The 20,439-nt window shown below is 37.2% G+C and overlaps 1 long non-coding RNA gene across 10 annotated transcripts in view; it reads left to right on the top strand.

The window, feature by feature from the left end:
- LOC121482777 overlaps positions 1 to 18,214 on the top strand; it is a 53,291-nt gene extending 35,077 nt beyond the window's left edge. For 6 of the 10 annotated variants that reach the window (XR_005985625.1, XR_005985623.1, XR_005985627.1 and 3 more), the window contains 3 exons: positions 7,393 to 7,513; positions 7,887 to 8,022; positions 9,641 to 18,214. This is a non-coding gene — a long non-coding RNA (uncharacterized LOC121482777). The remainder of the gene's footprint in view (positions 1 to 7,392; positions 7,514 to 7,886; positions 8,023 to 9,640) is intronic. The other 4 variants (XR_005985626.1, XR_005985629.1, XR_005985624.1 and 1 more) reach the window with 4 other exon arrangements.
- Positions 18,215 to 20,439: the final 2,225 nt, after the last annotated feature.

Here is a 20,439-nt window from a genome sequence, read left to right as displayed (position 1 = left end):
GTAGTTGTAATGAATTTCCAGTTTTGGTGTCTTTGTGGACAAATGAGAAGCAAATAAATATTTTATATGTAATTGTGACCTTGTCCTTTGGAAATTTCTAGTGCGCAGCTCTGTTCCAAAGTTTAGACCTAGTAAACATTTTTTTCCTAGTAAAATTTTATTTTTTTTTATTTTTTTTATTTTTAATTTTTATTTATTTATGATAGTCACAGAGAGAGAGAGAGAGAGGCAGAGACACAAGCGGAGGGAGAAGCAGGCTCCATGCACCGGGAGCCCGATGTGGGATTCGATCCCGGGTCTCCAGGATCGCGCCCTGGGCCAAAGGCAGGCGCCAAACCGCTGCGCCACCCAGGGATCCCTCCTAGTAAAATTTTAGTAAAAATTTGCTGCTTCTTAAAAAAAGACTGTTGGATCTTAAGGGCTTTTGATTTTTCATTCATATACATATAAACACATAGCAATACACCAGTCACTATATTTTTAGGTGCAGTGTTTAATTTTACTTAGAAAACCTATTACCTAGTTGGGCTGTTTCCATCCTGGGCAAATAGTACAGTCATGTTGCCCAATAAGATTACAGATTGGACACCCATTTTCAAAATATTGAGACATTAACTGGATTTTATAGTGCAATAATACAGTTTTGCTATCAGATACCAGTATTCTGTGGGAAATTTGGCATTCTCATCAGACACTATGATAGATAATATCAAAAACCTAGATAGCTATACTTTTACATATTTATGTATTTACACGAACTCGTATTACTAATGTCCTATACTATGACTTCAGTCCTCTTTCCTTTATTTGACGATGTTGTCTCAAGACTTACAAATAGCAGTATGGCTTTATGGAGTTCTCATGGTCCACTCTGCCTTCTCTCTCTATGGGTGGCATTACATGTCAACTTTTCTGGGTATTTTCCAGTTGCATTTCCTTAGAATCCCTCAATTCTAACAAACAAACAAAAAAAGAATCCCTCAATTCTATGCCAATACAATGAGGCTTTTAAAGAATTTGCTGCAAATTATTGTGCTTTAATGTTGTCACCTATGTTGCTCAGCACATTATAATGTGTCATGTATATAACTGTTCATGGTTTACTTTTAGTTCAGTGTTGCTATTCTAACAGTATTAACTATTTAGCTGCCCTTTGCCCCTTCAGTTGACTGCCTGGGATTTTGTCTATTAGTAAAACATTAAGTATTAGGTAGGATCTGCCACCTATGGGTTGAGTGGTTCTGGAAGTACTGCTATTTGCTGTTTTATGAAACCATAGGTCCATAAGTTGTTAATACTGCTGCCATTGTTCACTTAATCAAAAAATGTACCCAGAATTTTATCATGGTGAGCCATCATTTGTTGAATAGTATTAATCTAAACCATAGTCACCAAGATGATTCAAATATATTTGGTAAGTCTCAGACTTTTTCCACATTAAGAAGATTTTGGTATTCTGTTGTCTTGTTTGGTTGTGAGTTGTCATATTTTCCTATCTGTTGCCAGAAATATATGCTGTCTAGTTATTGATTCAGCAGTTCCTCTGTATTATAGATATGGTCCTGCTGAGATTTTTCTTTTTACCACCTGTGGTCAAATGTAGGCATACCTTCTGTTTTTGAGGTTCTTTTAGTGACTGTTCTTTGTCAAGTCTTGACTCTGCTACTTCACTACTAGATCGTTATTTAGCCCAATTATAATATGGGATCATCTTTTGACTTTATGATGTTAAAACTTACATCATGGAAAACTGTCATGGAAAACCTACATCTCCTAGTGGATGAAAACATTTCAATGATAGGGCTGATCTCCATGTGGTATTTATCTCTAATCTTTGCTTACATGTTTACATGTTATGCCTATTACCGGGCAGTTTGATGCTTAATACTTTACTTTCACTCATGGCCAGGATACTGGTAACCACTATTTGGAGGCAACCAGTCAATGGAGTTATAGCTAACAAGTGTCCTCTCAATTTTGTAATAAGATTAAATGTCTATCTTAGCAACCCTGCTAATCAGTGTGACTCTGAATATGGCAACTAATTTCTTGTAAAGAATTATTATTATTGTGATATAATTCATATACTATGAGATTACTCTCCACATTTCAGTGGCTTTTAGTATATTCACAGAATTGTTGCAATCATCATTTCTATGTTACTGTAAAACATTTTTATCACCTCAGAAAGAAGCCCCATTAGTGGTAATTCCTCATTTTCTTCTTTCACAATCCCTGCAACCGCTAATCTAACTTCTGTCCCTATGGATTGGTCTATTCTAGACATTCATTTGAATGGAATATATGGCCTTTATATCTGGCTTCTATCATTTAGCATGTTTTGGTGGTTTATCCATATTATAGTATATATATATTCATACTTCATCTGTTTTATGTCTGAATAAATTCTACTTTATGGATTTAACTTCATTTCATTTATTCATCTGTTGAAGGACATTTGGGTTTCCACCTTTTGTCTGTTACAGATAGCAGCACTGTAAACATTCACATACAAGTTTTTATGTGGACATATTTTCATTTCCCTTGGTATACATACACTTAGTGGAATTTCTTTGTAATAGGGCAACTATGTTTTAATGTTGTAATTTTGACAAACCTTATTAAAGTGGCTGCACCATTTTACAGTATCACCAGCAGTGTATGAGGATTTCAACTTAACTCCCTTCTCCCTTGTTAACTTTCTTTTATCATAGCCACCCTAGTGGATGTGAAGTATATCTTTGTGGTTTTGACTAGTATTTCTGTGTTGAGCAACTTTTTATCTGCTTATTGGCCATTTGTATTTCTTTGCAGAAATGTTTATTCAAATCCTTTGTTCATTAGAATTGGGTTATAGGTCTTTTTGTTCATTGTTGTGAGAATTCTTTATATAACTGGATAATAGATTCCTCTTGGGTTTGTGATTTGCAAATATTTTCCCCATTTTCTATGTTGTCTTTTAACTTTGTTTACAGAATGTAAATTTTTAATATTGATGAAATCCATTTTACCTATTTTTTGGTCGCTTTTGATTTTGGTGTCATAACAAAGAAACAAACCATTATCTTACATTGAAGTCTAATCCATTTGGCATTTATTTTTATAAGTGGTGTGAGGTAGAAGTTCAACTTTATCCTTTTGCATGTAGATATTTAATTGTCCTACCACCACTAATTGAAAAGACTATCCTATTGAATTATCTTGACACCTGTATTGAAAATTCATTGATTTGAAATTCAGAGGTTTATTTTGGGCCTGTAAGTTCTTTTTCATTTGTCTCTATATCCTTATACCCAGATCACACAGTTTTGATTATTTTAGTTTTGTAGTAAGTTTTGAAATCTGGAAGTATGAATCCTCCAGCTTGGTTCATGATTGTTGGATGCTGAGTTTCCATATGAATTTTAGGATCATTTTGCCACTTGCTATAAAATATCTGGAATTTTGATGAAGGTCGCGTTAAACTTGTAGATTGCTTTGTGGAATATTGCCATGTTAACTCTCTCAGTCTGTTAACATGGGATGTCTTTCCATTCATTTAGTCTTTAATTTCCTTTAAAATTGTAATATTTAGGATAAGAAGTATTGCATTTCTGTTTTAAAAAGTATTCTAAATGTTCTGCTTTTATGATATTGAAAATAGAATTGTTCTCATTTCATTTTGATTGTTCATTGCTAGTATATAGAAGTAAAAATATTTTTAATTGATATTGTGTGTTCTAAGCTTTTTGAACTGCTTAGAGTTGCTTCTTTTTATTCTAATAGTTTTAATATTAGGTGGGGTATGGTTTTTTTGGTAGATTCCTTAGGATTTTTATGTATAAGATTATATCCCCTACAAATACAGATCATTGTACTTCTTTCTTTCTTTCTTTCTTTTTTTTAATTTTTATTTATTTATGATAGGAACACAGTGAGAGAGAGAGAGGCAGAGACACAGGCAGAGGGAGAAGCAGGCTCCAAGCACCGGGAGCCTGACGTGGGATTCGATCCCGGATCTCCAGGATCGCGCCCTGGGCCAAAGGCAGGCGCCAAACCGCTGCGCCACCCAGGGATCCCTACTTCTTTCTTTCTAATCTCATTGAGTTTTATTTCTTTTTTCTGCCTAATTATTCTGGCTAAAAATCTCCTGTACAGTATTGGCAAGAGCAGTCTTCCTGGTCTTGGTGGAAATACACTTACTTTCTCCCATAAATCACAATGATGGCTATACGTTTTTTGTAGATGTCCTTTGTCAAGTATAGAAAGTTCCCTTCTGTTGTTTGCTGAGGTTTTCATTTTTTAAATCAAGAGTGGTTGTCATGAAATTTGTCAAATGCTTTTTTTCTACATTTGTTGATATGATCATGAGATTTCTTCTTTATTCTGTAACTACAGTGTATTTGATTCATTGGTTTTCAGATATTAAACCAACTTTGCTTTACTGAGGTAAATCTGACTTGGTCATGGTATATAATCATTTTCGTTTCTAGATCTAGTGTGCTAGTGTTATACTGGACATTTTTGGAAATCTGTACTCAAAAGGTAGCTTGCTCTGTAGTTTTCTCATTTTATCTTTGGCTTTGGTATCAGACTAATACTGACCTCATAGAATGAGTTGGAAAGTTTCCTTCTCAAAATGTTTTTGAACTTTAAGCAAGGGATTGGTATTAAATCTTTAAACGTTTCACTGAATTTACCATTAAAGCCATCTGTTCAAGGACTCTTCTTTTGGGAACTTTATGGATTGATTATCTAATGTATTTTTATAGTCTATTCAAATTTTTCTTCTTGAGTCAGATTCAGTTGTTTGTGTCTTTCAAGGAATGTGCCCATTTCATCTAAGATATCTAATTGGCATACACTTTTTTATAGTATTTCCTTGTGATTCTTTTATTCCTGTAAGGTTGGTAATGTCTCCTCTCTTATTCCTGGTCATATTTATTTGAGCTTTTCCTCTCTTTTTCATGAACAACCATGAAAAAAAATGTTAAAAAACACAGTAAAAGAAACAAAGGGGAAAAAAAAGAAACAAAGGAATTAAAATGGTAAAGAAACTACTTAACATAAAAGGCAGTACTAGATGAACAGAGAAACAAAAAGACATAAGACACGTGGAAAACAAATAGGAAAACAGCAAACATCAGTCCTACTTTATCAGTATGTTTAACTATATTAAACATAAATCTGCCCCACCCGTGTGTCTCTCATGAATAAATAAGTAAAATCTTTAAAAAATTAAAAAGGGGGATCCCTGGGTGGTGCAGCGGTTCGGCGCCTGCCTTTGGCCCAGGGCGCGATCCTGGAGACCCGGGATCGAATCCCACATCGGGCTCCCGGTGCATGGAGCCTGCTTCTCCCTCTGCCTGTGTCTCTGCCTCCCCCTCTCTCTCTCTCTGTGACTATCATAAATAAATAATAATAAAAAATAATTAAAAAAAAATTAAAAAGGATATTTTATTAAAATGGAAGGATCAATCCCATCCAAAAATATAAGCACCATAAACATATATATATACAAACAGTATGTAATTGTATATACTGTAGCTGTAACTACCTGTAGTAAAATGAAGATCTCCAATCAATAAGCAAACTTCCTTAAGAAATTTAAAAAGAACACTAAACCAAGTGAATCAGGAAGACGGAAATAATACAGTTGGAATAGAAATAAACGAAAGAAAGAATAGGAAAAAAAAAACAAAATCGGGGGAACTAAATTTGGTTTTTTGAAACCATAACAATAAAAGACAAACCTGTAGCTAGTCTCCCATTGCTGAATTATCTATTTTTTCTTGTTTCCATCTTTTTTTTTCTTACTTTAGTTGCTCTTTTGTTAGGGGTGTGTGTGTGTGTATGTGTGTGTGTGTGTGTGTGTGTGTGTGTGTGGTGCTTATATTTTTTGATGGATTGATCCTTCCATTTTAATAAAATCCCTTTTTAATTTTTTTTTGGTTCCTTTTTAATTTTTTAAAGATTTTACTTATTTATTCATGAGAGACACACGGGTGGGGCAGATTTATGTTTTTTGGGTTTTTAAAAAGATTTTATTTATTCATGAGAGACAGAGAGAGAGAAGCAGAGACACAGGCAGAGGGAGAAGCAGGCTCCATGTGGGGAGCTCGATGTGAGACTCGATCCCGGGTCTCCAGGATCACGCCCTGGGGCAAAGGCAGATGCCAAACCACTGAGCCACCCAGGCTGCCCAGATTTATGTTTAATATAATTAAATACACCAATAAGGTAGGACTGATATCTGCTGTTTTCTTATTTGTTTTCCACATGCCTTATGTCTTTTTGTTTCCCTGTTCATCTACTACTGCCTTTTATGTTAAGAAGCTTCTTTACCATTTTAATTCCTTTGTTTCTTTTACTGTGTTTTTTAACATTTTTTTCATGGTTGCTCTGGTATTTCAATTAGCATCTTACCTTAAAATAATTATTTTCAGATTAACACCAAGTTAATTTCAATTGTGTACAAAATTTGCCCCACCTATATCTTTGTTCCCTTCCCTCTTTGTGCTGTTATTATTATACAAGTTACATTTGTATGCAATGTAAACACATGAACATAAATCTCTTGTAGGACATGTCTGTTAGCACTGAATGTTTTTAATTTTGGTTTATCTGGGAATGTCATAATTTCTCCCTCATTTCTCAAGATTAGTTTTGCTGGATACAGAATTCTTGGTCAGCATTCTTTTCTTTTTCCTTCAGTAGTTTGAATATAATCATCCCACTATTTTCTGGTCTCTATGGTTTATGAAAATTTATGTAGTATCCATTATATATGATGAGTAGTTCTGTTGCATTCAAGACTCTGAAGTCACTTTGACCATTTGATTATTATGAGTCTATATTTGATTTGAATGTCTTTGAATTTATCCTTTTGGTATACATTGATCTTCTTACATGATGTATATAGATTAATACTTTTCATCAGATCTGGCAAGTTTTGGCTGTTATTTATTCACATATTCTTTCTGTCCTCTTTTCACCTTTAACTCCCATTACGCTTGTCATCTTTACTGAGTAATTCTTTTTCATTATTTTTTAATAAATAAGGGAACATAAGGCTCTATGTAGTACTGGCTGAATCTCAAAAGTGGTGTTTTTGTTTTGTTGTTTGTTAAGTGTGTTTGATCATAATTTACATTTCTTTTCTGACCCAATAGTTATTTACTATGATTCTTCATGTTAAGAATTTCATTACTGGTCTGAACTACCTCATAGATACATGACATATGTGTTATATAATTATGTATGTATTATATATAAGCATATAATATGTAAGCTTATATATCTTTATAATTACATATAAAATTATATTTAAGGTATATTTTATCACATTGTGATTAGTATGGTACACTAATTTTTTTAAAAATTGTCTTTATCTTCATGTGCTTATTCTTCCAGGAGACCTTTAGAAACAACTTGTCAAGTCCTCACCATGAATACCATTAGAATTGCAGTTGGAATGGCACAGATTAATTTTTGAAGAGCTGTCATCTTTATAATCTTCTAATACATGAATGTGGTATATTTCTCCTTTTATTCAGGTCTTAAATAATTAATGTGTGTCTATTACACTTATTATCTTCAATATTTTTCCTAGTTTCTGAAAGAAATAGGCAGATGTCCTAGGAACTGAGGTTCTTTTGAGAAAAGTACAGAAGATGTCATCTGCATAGACTAGATTCTTCAGTATAAAAGGTCATACAAAATGTAGTTTTTGATATGATGGTAACATTTCTTCCATGTGGCCCTAGGAGTCTGAATTATTGATAATGTTCCATATCCTGGTTTTGTATTAATTACAGAGGTGATTTCTAATAATAGGGAAATGATGTAGTAAGCCATTTATTTTTAGTGCTGTCAGCATCCCTTTGACCCTCTTCTTTCCCATTTAGAAGTGCTTCCTCCATCCTGCAAGCTTCTGGGAACTCAGTGTCCATTGTATACAGGATATGTATCCACTGAAGACCATTATGCCCTCCAGTATAAGGCTAACTTGTGTTCTCACTACAAAAGTTTAGAATCAGAGAGGTAAGAGTCCTATTCCACTTGATGGTTCTGTTTCAATTTTAATAGCACCCTCCAAAAGGGAGCTAGAGAACATCTGGAATTCTGAGAGGGATTTGAGCTTGGATAATATCCATGAGAAGCATTATAGGAATTAGTGCTATTTAGATTGTGGGAGACAATACGTCCAAAATAAAGACTTTGGGCATCTGTTTTCAGATCTTTTATAGAGTCAGGAATAGTTGATTTTGGCTGCTTTTGAAGGCAGTACTAGTTAATGGATAATCAGATTTAGGAGCCATCCAAAGATGAAAATATTCTTGGAAGTGATATCTAGTGGTTTCTATGACGACTTGGAATGGAATTTGAGAATCTTCCTGCATTGTAATGAGAGGTTGGATTGCATGCACTAAAGGTCACATTTATTTCTGGCATTCTGACTATTTCAATAAGGACAATTGAAACTGAGTATTATTGTGTGCCTACTTTACATGTTCCCATTTAATCATCACTACAAGTCTCTGAGGTATCCCAGAGAGGTAGAATAAATTTGTTAAGATAACTCATTAAATGAATGGCAGAGTTTACTTCTCTAGTACATCTTAATTTACAATATATCTCCTCCAGTATATCTTAATTTACAGGAGTAATTCCTTAAATTTGTATAGGACCTAGAAACCTTTCAGAAATATGGTTTTATTTGGCCCTTATAAAAATTTTGTGAATTTGGAAGAACAGACTTCACGTGTTTATTTTATAAGTGGAAAAACATAGGTTTAGAAACTCTTTGAGTTTCTTTGGGGTAAGAAGGATCTGGGAGACCATTCAATACAATCTCCATATTTTGCAGTTGAGGAAACTGAGAACAAGAATTAAAAATCAGTGTATTTTGTGCGTATTCTTTGATTTGTGTTGGAGGAAGGAAAAGGTCAGGCTAGATGATTTCTGGGGGTGGGAGTACAGAAGGGATTGTGTTGCTATTATCTGTCGTTTAGTATACACATGATGAATGCCAACTCACCACATTAGATTAAATGGCATTTTAACAAACATTAATCAAAGGCACTAAGGTTTAAGGAGAAAACGTAAGGCTTTAGAGAGCAGGTTGTGGAAGATACTTTGGGTCATGAGATCCTTCTTGCTAGGCCTGCTCCAGGTTCAATGGACACCTGGGAAGCAGGGCACGAGAGAATGTGTTATGTTGTTAGTTTGCAATCAGTCTAGTATGGATGGGAATGAAGCCTCAGCCCTTGCCATGATTCTGGGAGCCACCAGTCCCCCTTGGGTCTATGAGGTAGGCTCAGCGTAATGGCTCTCTTCAATATGGTATAAGGTTGCAGATTTAGAACCTCAGGAATGGAAGGACCTTAAAAGCCTCAGAACCAAACCGGCTTATTTCACTTTGATCCTAATTCAAATTCTTTTAAAATATGCCCCAAAATGGCCTTAAATTTCGCCTGTGGGTCAGCACAGTTAGCAATGGGGAACTTCTTCCTAAGTCAGCTTGTTTCTTCTTTGAAGAGCTCTGTGCAGTATTGAGCTGAAATATGTTTTTTTACAGCTTCAACTTAATCAGTTTATTTGTATTGTACCCCAACTCAAAAAAATAATTGTTTTATTGTTCTCTCTCCTGCATCTTCAGTTTCTTCTCTCTGCTGCATTTTGAGCTGCCAGGCACTGTGCTAGATGATGGGGATATGGAGACGGACTTAGACACAGTCCCTGCCCTCAGGAGTTCTTAGTCTAGTGAGAGAGTTCGACGTGTGCACAGATAATTACAACAGTATGGTATGCTCTGCAATGGAGGTATGTACAAGATACTATGGGGTTGAGAAGAGAAATCATTTGATTTAGTTTGGAGATGCCAGAGGTTGAAGGAAATAATTAGCTTAAGTGGGTACTTAAAAGAAGTAAAGCTTGACCAGGAAGAAAACAGGGAAGGAAGGTCCTTTTAAGCAAAGTCGTGGACATTGGAAATAGAATGATGAACTGGGGGAACTACAAGTAGTTCTTGAAATTAGGTTAGAAATGTAGGCTGACAATAGATCCTTACGTAGTATTCCATGAAATGCAGATCCCATTTTGAGTGTTTAAGTAGGAGATGCTTTTGATGGTCACTCTGGAAGTGCTATATAGTGTGTTCTGGAAGATTTTCAGATCTGGACAGGGAGCTTAGTTAGAAGGATACCGTAGTAGGGTTAAGATGATACATGATCTAAGGCCAGAAGGAATGGGAGTGGAGAAAAGGATATAACCTCTTAATGAGAGGCTATAAAAATGTGGACATAATAGAACATGAGAAAATTAATAGAGGGGGAAATTAAGCCTCTCAGACTCTGGAGAATGTGCATTCACCTACCTCCATCCCTGGCCTTGATGAGAAATCCTTTCATGTTTTTTAGATAGGCATCGCTATTGATTTCTTTTGGACCAGGGCTTAACTACCATTTTTGCAACTTTCCTTTTGGGATGGTAGCTATATATGAAAAGTTGATTCTCAGACATCTGAATAGCTGCAGACTTCTAATAGGATCACTTAGTTCCTGGTCCTTCTCATCAGTAGCAGCCCTCTCTATCACATGTTACCCAAAGTCAAAGTGGAGGCTTTTATCTCTAAAACCCACTCAAGGGAAGAAATGGCCCTCATTGTTACTGTCTCAATTGTTTTATTTTGCTTAGGGGATTTCACAGTACTTATGGTTACACCTCTAAGCAAAATCTATTCACTGATCAAAAATCTGTACATGTTGTGTTTATTTCCTCTTTTTTCAAAGCAGTATGAACATGTCCTTTGGAAAATTCTCCACCTAGGTTCAGAATAGTGGCCTTGGGGATTCAGAGAATGGATTTCTGATTAGAATGATTAATAGGAGACTATATTTGAGTAGACCTTATGTATTTTCAGTCGACCTTGTGTAAGTAGCCATCACAGAGGGCAGTCAGGGAAGAAGGGTTGGGAGAGGAAGCTCTGAGTAGGACAGCAAAGCAGGACAGTAAGAGTTTGGGCCTTGGGACTTAAATAGCCTAGACTCAGATTTGCTCTTACATTCACCAGTGTGGTGTCAAGCATGGTTTTTCACCACTCTGGAACTGTCCTTTGTCTTATTTAAATAGGAGTAATAATCATTTTTTGCGATGATTTGAGGGGGTGGGTATAAAGATTTAATGGGATTACTTGTGTAAATTGCTTTGAACAAGTCTGAAATATGCTAAATGCTCTATCAACTATAGTTGCTGCTGATAATGATGTTGACCATGACAAGGATTAAAAGAAGATAGTTAACTAGAGGTGCTTATATTTTACATTGTCAACAAAGCTCCTGGGGTTTGAGAAAGAAAGGAAAACTAACTGACATGAAGGTTTTCAATGGTATGCTAGTATGAAGTCAATTCTCTGCCTTCTTTTTCTCCTCTGCCAAATAGGTTGGAAAACCAGATGAATTTTGTCCATGCCCTGATCACTAATCTATTGCCTTTGCTCTTATTTCCAAATAGAAACCTGTTGAAAAGTTGTGTTACACCTGAATAAAGGTTATCCTAAAAATGTAGAAAAATGCTTTGGAGTTGGTCAAAACTGGACTTGAAACCCGACTCAACTACTTACTAGCTGTGTGATCTAAGGCATGTTACTTAACCTCATTGAACCTCAGTTTCTTTATCTAATAAAATAATTAATTTGCAGGGTTTCTTTGAGGATATTAGTAAAGTGTATGTCGTAAGCACTCTATAAATTATAGCTATCATTGTTAGTTCTTGGGATACTCACCATGTGACAGAAACAACAGCAGGCCCTGGTGGCTGGGAGGACTGCATGGATCCAACCTCAACCTGGAGTTGTGCTCTTCTGAAGAAATCCTACTCGGATGGATATAATACAACCTGCTAAGTGTCCTAGCACTTATCAGGTTGTATTATCATTGTCCGTGGCTATGGCTCTCGTCTACCAGACTCTAAATTCCTTACAGGCAAGGACAGTGCCTTATTCATCTTTGTATTCGGTGCCTAATCCCGTGCACATTGTAGGCCTCATTAAATGTTTGTTGAATGAAAAAATGAATCATCAACAGACATTAATTGGGCGCCTGCTCTGTGATCTCCATGGGCTCAGCTTTTCCCCGCCAGTTGCCTACAACGTCCAAGCTGTCTTCAGTATGCTTTCTCCTGAAGCTTCATTACTCCTATCTTCTAATCCTTTTGCTGAGGACTTTTCTGTGTAGTGTAAGGATAGCAAATATACTTCTTCTCAAGTACCATCTCCAATCGATTGGTATCACCTGCCTTGATTATGTTTTATAAAAAGGATTCTGAAGCCAGGTGTCAGTTCAGTGTGAAAGAGAGTTATAACTGATCAATGATGTTTGCTGAGGGTGGGAGGAGGGGGAGTAGCTGCACAAGTGCCACATATATGTCATATTTGATATTATGTTTTCCATGAAATACTCTGTTTCTATGCCTGCATTTTAGTCTTGGCTACTTGCAGACGTTGCATGGCTGCTGCTACTACTACTACTACTACTACTACTACTACTACTACTACAGTTGCTGCTGGTTGCTCCTTGGGTAGGACCAAAATGATCATTGATCAGAAACTTCATCCTCACAGTCTGGGGTTTGCTCCTGTGGCTGGTATTCACAGTTTCCCCTTTCAACTTTACCTCAGCTATCCCCTTACCTACACTGACAGGTAGGCCTCCCCTTTCCGTTCACCACCCAACAGGCTCATATTTCTTTTCTTATTTCATATGATTAATTATTCTTATTCCATGAGAAGCCTTCTTTCTGTTAGAAGAAGTGACAACTAGAATACAAGTTAAATGATTCCATCAGGGTGCTACAGTGAGTCATATAAGTTTCCCCTTTACTGTGGGAGAAAATTGCAGACTTTGGGGCAGGAAGAACTGAGAAAGGGAGTCCTCGTAGATGTGGGAGAGAAAGCTGGTAACAAATGGAATAAGATCCTGAGAGGTGATGTGGGTTGGGAGGGTGAAACCTATGGCTCTAAAATATGGGTAGAGAGGAATAATAGCCTTAGTTGAAAGAAATTACCTCCTCACTGGAGCATAGGGATAGGAGTTAGGAAGAGTACCTAATAAGGGTGTTAAAGATTTGTAATTGTGGAGGTGAATGATGGAGAGAAAGCTGACCAGCGACAGGATTTTGGAGACAAACCAGAGTCTAAGGAATATTCGGACCAAAAGGCTGGAGTTGGGCCTTTTGGTATGTTAAAGTGAGGTACTATTATATCAACTTATATATTCAGTTTAAGTGAGAAACTAGCTTGAAACTTGATTAGAAACTCAAGAAATTATAATAAAGTGGTTTTAGGCCATTGTCACAAGTAAACTTGTTTGCCTAGGACTGACCTATACTGTTTGAGGAGTAGACAGCTAGCGAGAGAGGGATTACACAGAAATGAATTTGAAAATCCAGACTATATGTGTAAGGCAATTAGGTCAGAAGTGAGCTCAAAGTCTGTGAATAAAAAGAGGACTTAATGTGATCAAGATGGGTGTTGAATGGTTGGAAAATTGGAATAATAGGACCTACGATCAGAGAGTGGATTTTGAAACCTTGAGATCTCAAAATGGGAATGGTCAAGACACTTGCAAAGCTAGGATGTCAGATGGTCAGTTATATAAATATTGAAGTGACCTAGGATTATAGCAGAAGCTGGGCTGGGAATGGATGCTGTGGGCCAGATATAATAGGCTTCAGTGACTGAGGAATGATTAGAGGTTGGCTCATGGCAGCTGTGCAGATGCAAAAGAAGAAAGGGTGTAGTGAGATATTAGTGTGAGCCACAGAAGGGTGGTAGGGATTACTAGAAGTTACAAAAATTATGATTTGCACATTGCATTGCAGTGTGGGCTTGCAGAATGCCCAGCTAAAATGATCCCCTCCTTTACTGAGTGAGTGCCTGCTGTATCCTCAGCACCTTGCCCTGTGCTAATCCATTTACCCCTTTTGGGTCTGTCACCTAGCAGGTGTGAGAGAATGAGCAGCAGTCCCAAGCAGGGACAGCTAGGGGAGCTGCTGGCCCTTAGAACTGATGGAATGCTGTGGTCATATCTCAGCAGACTAGTCAGCTTGATGTGACCCAAAAAGGTTTCTTTAGGATCAAAATTTTCCCTGACCTTGACCTTACTTTATTACATGGTACAAGCTTGTGTTGGCCGTTCCATAATGAACTTTGGCTTCTGAGTCGCTGAGTTGAGGAGGATGCTGGTACTGTCCTTTAGGAAAAAACAGGCACAACACTTTAAAAACACACATATTGATGAAGTAGGACAAGACCGTCTGGTTATCTAATTGAGCTTTTAAGATAAAGGATAGATGAAAGAAAGCTCGCATCGATGGGGGAAAAACAAAACCACTTGGTGAAAGCCACTCTAAAGTCAGGATACATCCAGTTTTGTGGACATACTGTAGATATCAGCTGTGCCTTTGCAAAGGAGGGCTGGAGATTGATGCAGAGAGATGTCCCTTAGGACTTTGAAGGCCAAGTGTAGGAGAAGAGAGTCCTATGAACCCTGTGACATTTCATGTAGTCATTGTTCTTTAGTTATAGTCTTCATGAGTCAATATTTCAATGAAGGTTTAGAGCCACTGTGATAGAATGACCAGGCAGGCCCTCAGACAGCCCATCCCCTCCTGTGGGGTCTGCTTTATATTTATTCCTTAGGAGGATCTGGTAGAAGACTTTGTGCGAGGCAGAAGAAAAGGAAGGACGTGGAGAATGACTACCGCCTGTCTTCATCTCAGCTTCACAAAGCATGACTCAACAGAAGGATCATTCTCTTGAGACTCTCCAGACCACAGGTCGCTCCTTTCACTTTCACTTGCTTGGCCCCCTCAGCTACTTTCTCTGTTCAGCAATTGTACTGTGTGTGCATATATGAACTGTCCCTTCCCATAAAGAGTACTCCATTTTCACAGGAAAAAAATACCTAAAATAAGATATGAGGCTTGCTTTGTTAGGTTTCAGTAGTCAAAAATGGTTGGATCTCCATTGCTAGAATATAGGCCACCAGGGAGGAGTTTGGGTTTCAGCAATAAGACCCCAGCTTCATGGACTAAAGACAGTCGATTGACTTGAAAGTAACCCCTATGCATGCACTCATATTATTTCTTTTTCCTTCAGCTCCTTGACTAAGAGATCACTGATGACAGCAAACCAAGCCATACTCTGTCCTTCCACTGGCACTTTTCTGGCCTCCGTATATGCTATTAGGAATCACTCTCTTTCATTAGCACTTCCTTCTTCCATCTCTTAAGACCCAGAGAGTCATGAATACTAGAATTGGGATTGAATTTGTCATACTTGCCTCTGCAGTTGGGGAATACTAATGTTAATCAGCCTAATACCCACTCCCACCTGCTATCATGGCAGCTACTGGAGAAGCTGTAGCCAAGGCCAGTAACCCTATGGACCCCAGGACTTAATCCTGATGTCTCAGCTGATTACAAAATACTAGTAGATGGGCCTACTCTTCTGCCCCCCTTCTGCACACTCCTTGCTCTCATTAACCACATTATATTCCCTGCCCACCCTGATGATTTCAGCAGGTGTTTTTTTTTTTCTTTTCCTTTCCTCAGGCCATCTGTAGCAGCCATCATCTGGGAGGAGCCTTGTTGTGAAAGAGTAAATGAAGCCTCAGTGAGTGTTTGGAGTGGCACCCATGTTTTTCTCTGGATATAAGGAGAGAGAAGAAGGCTGTGAAATACCATACTGGAGTAATAGAAATTTGACATTTTAGTAGATAACTGAACCTAGAAACCTACATTAATGAAGGAAGCAAACCTGAGATCTCTGATGTTTGTGAGTGAAGATAGGAATGAACTCCTTATTACCCTTAGTAATGGAGAGAGGGGAGAAAAGTGAGGGAGGTCATAAAATCCTTTATGTCCCTGGAGGAGGCCCTGAGATTTGCTTCATAAACCAGTTTTTAAGGTTGATTAAAGATGAGTTGTTGCACTACTTCCATTGCTCTTGGTGTGAGAGTCTCTGCCAAGCTCTCTTCTCAGGTACAGCTGCCTTTGTGAAGATTTCTGTTGTGACCCCTATTAAGAAATAACCCAGAACAAGGTTTGCAACTTAGAAATCTCTGGATCAGTGACAGAGTTTTAAAGGAGTTGAGGACAGAGGACATAGCACAAATAGTATCAAATAGCTCGGATTTTTTCATCTAGGATGGATGGGGTAGGGGCAGAGGGCACAGTGGTTCTAGGCAACTCCAAACACCTGGTAAGGCAGCTATAAGGAAACAGTACAATGAAAGGTCAACCCTTAGACCTGTTATTTGTCAATCCCTAGAGCATGATAGAATATCTAACAAGAAGAGCTGCTTTGGAGACAAGTCATAAAAGATTCTTTCATAGAAGAGATTTAGAAGAGGGGAACTTGGGACTCCTGGGTGGCTCAGCAGTTGAGCATCTACCTTTGGCTCAGGGCGTGATCCTAGAGTTCTGGGATCGAGTCCCACATCAGGCTCCCTGCGAGGAGCCTGCTTCTCCCTCTCCCTATGTCTCTGCCTTCTCTGTGTCTCTCATGAATAAATAAATAAAATCTTTTTTTTTTTTTTAAAAAGGGGAACTTCCAGTTATGTCATATGGGCATCACAGCTTTTAAAAGCATCTGTTCCCTATATAGGTCATGGAGATTGACACTAATCTCAGCTTGTGTGCTGACTAGGCCAGTATTAACATAGAAGTTTCATGCTCTTGGAGAGATACTTCCACTCTCTTGCTTTGACAGGTGTTCATCTGTAGTATGAGTCCAGTACTTGAAGAAACAAGAGGACAACAAGCATCCAGGGGACAACAGTGTGGTCTTCTAAGTAAAGATGGCAACAGAAAAGATCATGGACTTGGCTAGATTGGACTGGGCTTGTTTGTTGTTTCAGAATTTTAAAAATACTTATTTTCTTGATGATAGAAGTAACATGATCATTGTTGAAAAATCAGAGGTGTAAATTAAAAAATAAAGAACACCTATAATCTTATAACCTAGAAAACAACTCAGCATTTGAGTATGTTTCCTTTTAAGTTTTTATTTTAATTCCAGTTCGTATACAGTGTTATATTAGTTTTAGGTGTATAATTTTAAAGCAAAATTGACATCATACTGTGTATGTTGTTCTCCATCTTTTTTCATTTGAAAATCAACAGTGTATTTCCATGTCATTAGCATCCTTTGAAAACACAGTATTAAGTGTTACATAACATTTCATATGGATCTAACAAAATTTAGGTAGATGATTACATGCTCCCGGACATTTTGCATATTACCAATTTTGCCTATAAAATGTAATAAACATTGTACATTAATCATTATGTACATTCTTAATTATTTCTTTGCAGTAAATTTCTAGAATTGGAATTACTGAGTTTCAGTGATGAGACCATTATTTGGGCATCTGAAAGATGTTGATTTGCCCCCAATATAGTTGTACAAATTATATTCCCATCAGTGGTGTATAAATGTGTGTATTTCTCTACACATTCATCAAAATATGACCTTTCTCTCTTTTCATAAATCTCTGCTCATTGAATAGGTAAAAATACATATCTGTTCTATTAGAGATCTTTATTTGTAATTTACATACAGTAAAATTCAGCCCTGATTCATAGTCCTATGGTTATTTTTTTTTTAAGATTTTACTTTTTTGAGAGCACGCAGGAGCAATGGGGAGGGGCAGAGGGAAAAGCAGACTCTCCACCGGGTAGGGGATGGGGTGAGAGAGGCTGGCTCCATCCCAGGACCCTTAGATCATGACCTGAACTGAAGACCTATGCTTAACCCATTGAGTCACCCAAGCACCCCATTTCTATGAGTTTTGACAAGTATAATCATGTATATATACTACTTTAGTATCATTCAAAAACCGTTTTATTACTAATACTTTCTCTCAATTTTTCTTTTTGTTGTAAACCTCTTTCCCCTTTACCAATCCCTGAAAACCACTGATTTGTTTTCCATCCCTATGGTTTTTCCCTTTCCAGAGGTCATGCAATATGTAGATATTTTGGTCTGGTTTCTTTCACTTAGTGAAATGCATTTAAGATCCATCCATGTTATGAGAATTATTAGTTTATTCCTTTTTATTGTTATATTTCATTGCATGAATGTACCACAGTTTTTTATCCATTCACTAATTGATGGACATGTGAGATGTTTCCAGTTTGGGCAATTATGAATAAAATTTCTATAAACTTACAAGTACTGGTGTGGTGTGAACATAAATATTCATTTCTATAGGGTAAATGCCTAGGAGTGGGAATGAGTACCAAGCTTTTCCAAACTTCCTGTGTCATTTTGCATTCCCACCAGTACAAGTTCCAGTTGCTCCACATCTTCCCCAGAACTTGGTATTATTATACATTTTTTAAATGTTTAGCCATTCTGCTAGGTATATAGTGTTATCTCATTGTAGATTTGATTTTCAGTTCTCTAATGGCTTAAGAGTTTGAGCATCTTTTCATATGCTTATTTGCCATATGAATATCTTTTTTGGTGAACTATCTGTTCAAATCTTTTACACCCCTCCCCACTTTCTATTGGGGTGTATTTTTCCTACTATTGAGTGTTTAGATTTCCTTATATATTCTTAATTTTTTTTAAAGATCTACCTGTTTATTTTAGAGGGGGGTAGGGGCAGAGGGAGAGGCAGAGAGAAACCCAAGCAGAATCCACACTGCATGTGGGCCTCTACACAGGGCTTGGTGCCATGACCCCAAGATCATGACCCGAGCTGAAACCAAGAGTCAGATGGCCAACCTACTGCACCATATTGGCACCCCTATTATTTTAAGTTTTTAAAATTCCAGTCAGTTAACACAGTGTTATATTAGTTTCAGGTGTACAATATAGTGATTTAACACTTTGTACAACACCCTGTGCTCATCAAAAGTGCCCTCCTTAATCCCCATCACCTGTTTCACCCAGCCCCTCTCCCCACCCCCACCCCCACCCCGCCCTCCTCCCCTCTGGTAACCATTAGCTTGTTCTCTATAATTAGAGTCTGTTTCTTGATTTGTCTCCCTCTCTTACTTTTTTCCCTTTGCTTGTTTGTTTTGTTTCTAAAATTCCACATGTGAGTGCAATCCTCATATATTCTTGATACAAGTCTCTTGCCAGATGTTATTTGGAAATGGGTTTTCTGAGTCTGGCTTGTCTTTCCATTAATAGTACTTTATTCAGAGCAAAAGTTTTTAAGTTAATGAAGTCTACCTTGTCAAATGTAGGACAATGTAAGTTGGGATGGGTATAAATGGAGTTGAAGTGTTCTAAGCCACTTATATTATCCAGGAGGTGTTTAATAGTAACAAATATTTATTGTAAAAGTATGACTCTAAAGGTAGATCTGAAAGATCTATCGTGATCCTTATACTGTGTGATCTCTTGTTCTAAACGTGGGCAGGATCTGTGTCTTGCTTCTAACCAACAGGGTATGGCAAAGTTGATGGGATGTTACTTCCTTGAAAATGTCATGTGATATTGCCTATACACTTAAAAATAGCCTGACAATATACAAAGCATTAATAGAAGTCTGAGGAGAACTTGAAAATCCACCAAGTGAACTAATTCAACACCTTTTCAATTATTGAGAACTCACATATACAAATCAATAGCATACAGAAGACTTACACAACCCAACTCACAAGCCTTACCAAATGGAAATGGAAATATATGCATTTCTGTTTTGAAGAATTCTAGAAATAATCCATTTGAAACATTTGCAACAGTTACAAGAACTGATTCTGCATTAGATCAGAAAAAATTATTTACTAATGTAAAGAATTGGCATAGGATTCATGCTGTCTTACACACTGCAATTAAGTTATATATTAATAAAGGTAAATAAAACATCTACATGTATTTCATAATTTAAAGCACATTTCTAAATACAGCATTTTTCTCTGTTGGGTTTATTTCACTTAGCATTATACTCTCTAGCTCCATCCATGTTGAAAAGGCAAGATTTCATGCTTTTTAATGTCTGAATAATATTCCATTGTGTATATATACCACATTTTCTTTATCCATTCATCTCTGGATGGACACTGGAGTTGCTTCTGTATCTTGGCTATTGTAAAGAATGCAATAAACGGGTTCACATACCTTTTTGAATTAGTGTTGCCATTTTCTGTGGGTAAATATCCAGGAGTAGAGGGTGCCCAGGTGGCTCAGTTAAGTGTCTGCTTTCAGCTCAAGTCGTGATCTCAGGGTCCTGAGATCAAGCCCCACACCAGGCTTCCTGCTCAGTGGGGAGTCTGATTCTCCCTCTCCTGTCTCCCCAAGCTTGTGCACTTGGCTCTCTCTCTCTCTCTGAAATAAGTAAATATTTAAAAATGTATATACCCAGTAGTGGAATTACTGGATCATGTGGTAATTCTATCTTTTTAATGTTTTTGAGGAACACCCATCCTGTTTTCACCAAG

The sequence above is a fragment of the Vulpes lagopus genome, chromosome X (genome assembly GCF_018345385.1).
Source record: "Vulpes lagopus strain Blue_001 chromosome X, ASM1834538v1, whole genome shotgun sequence".
NCBI classification, from domain to species: domain Eukaryota; kingdom Metazoa; phylum Chordata; class Mammalia; order Carnivora; family Canidae; genus Vulpes; species Vulpes lagopus.
The sequence above is the reverse complement of the archived record's forward strand: the minus strand, read 5'-3'. Positions and strand labels throughout refer to the sequence as shown.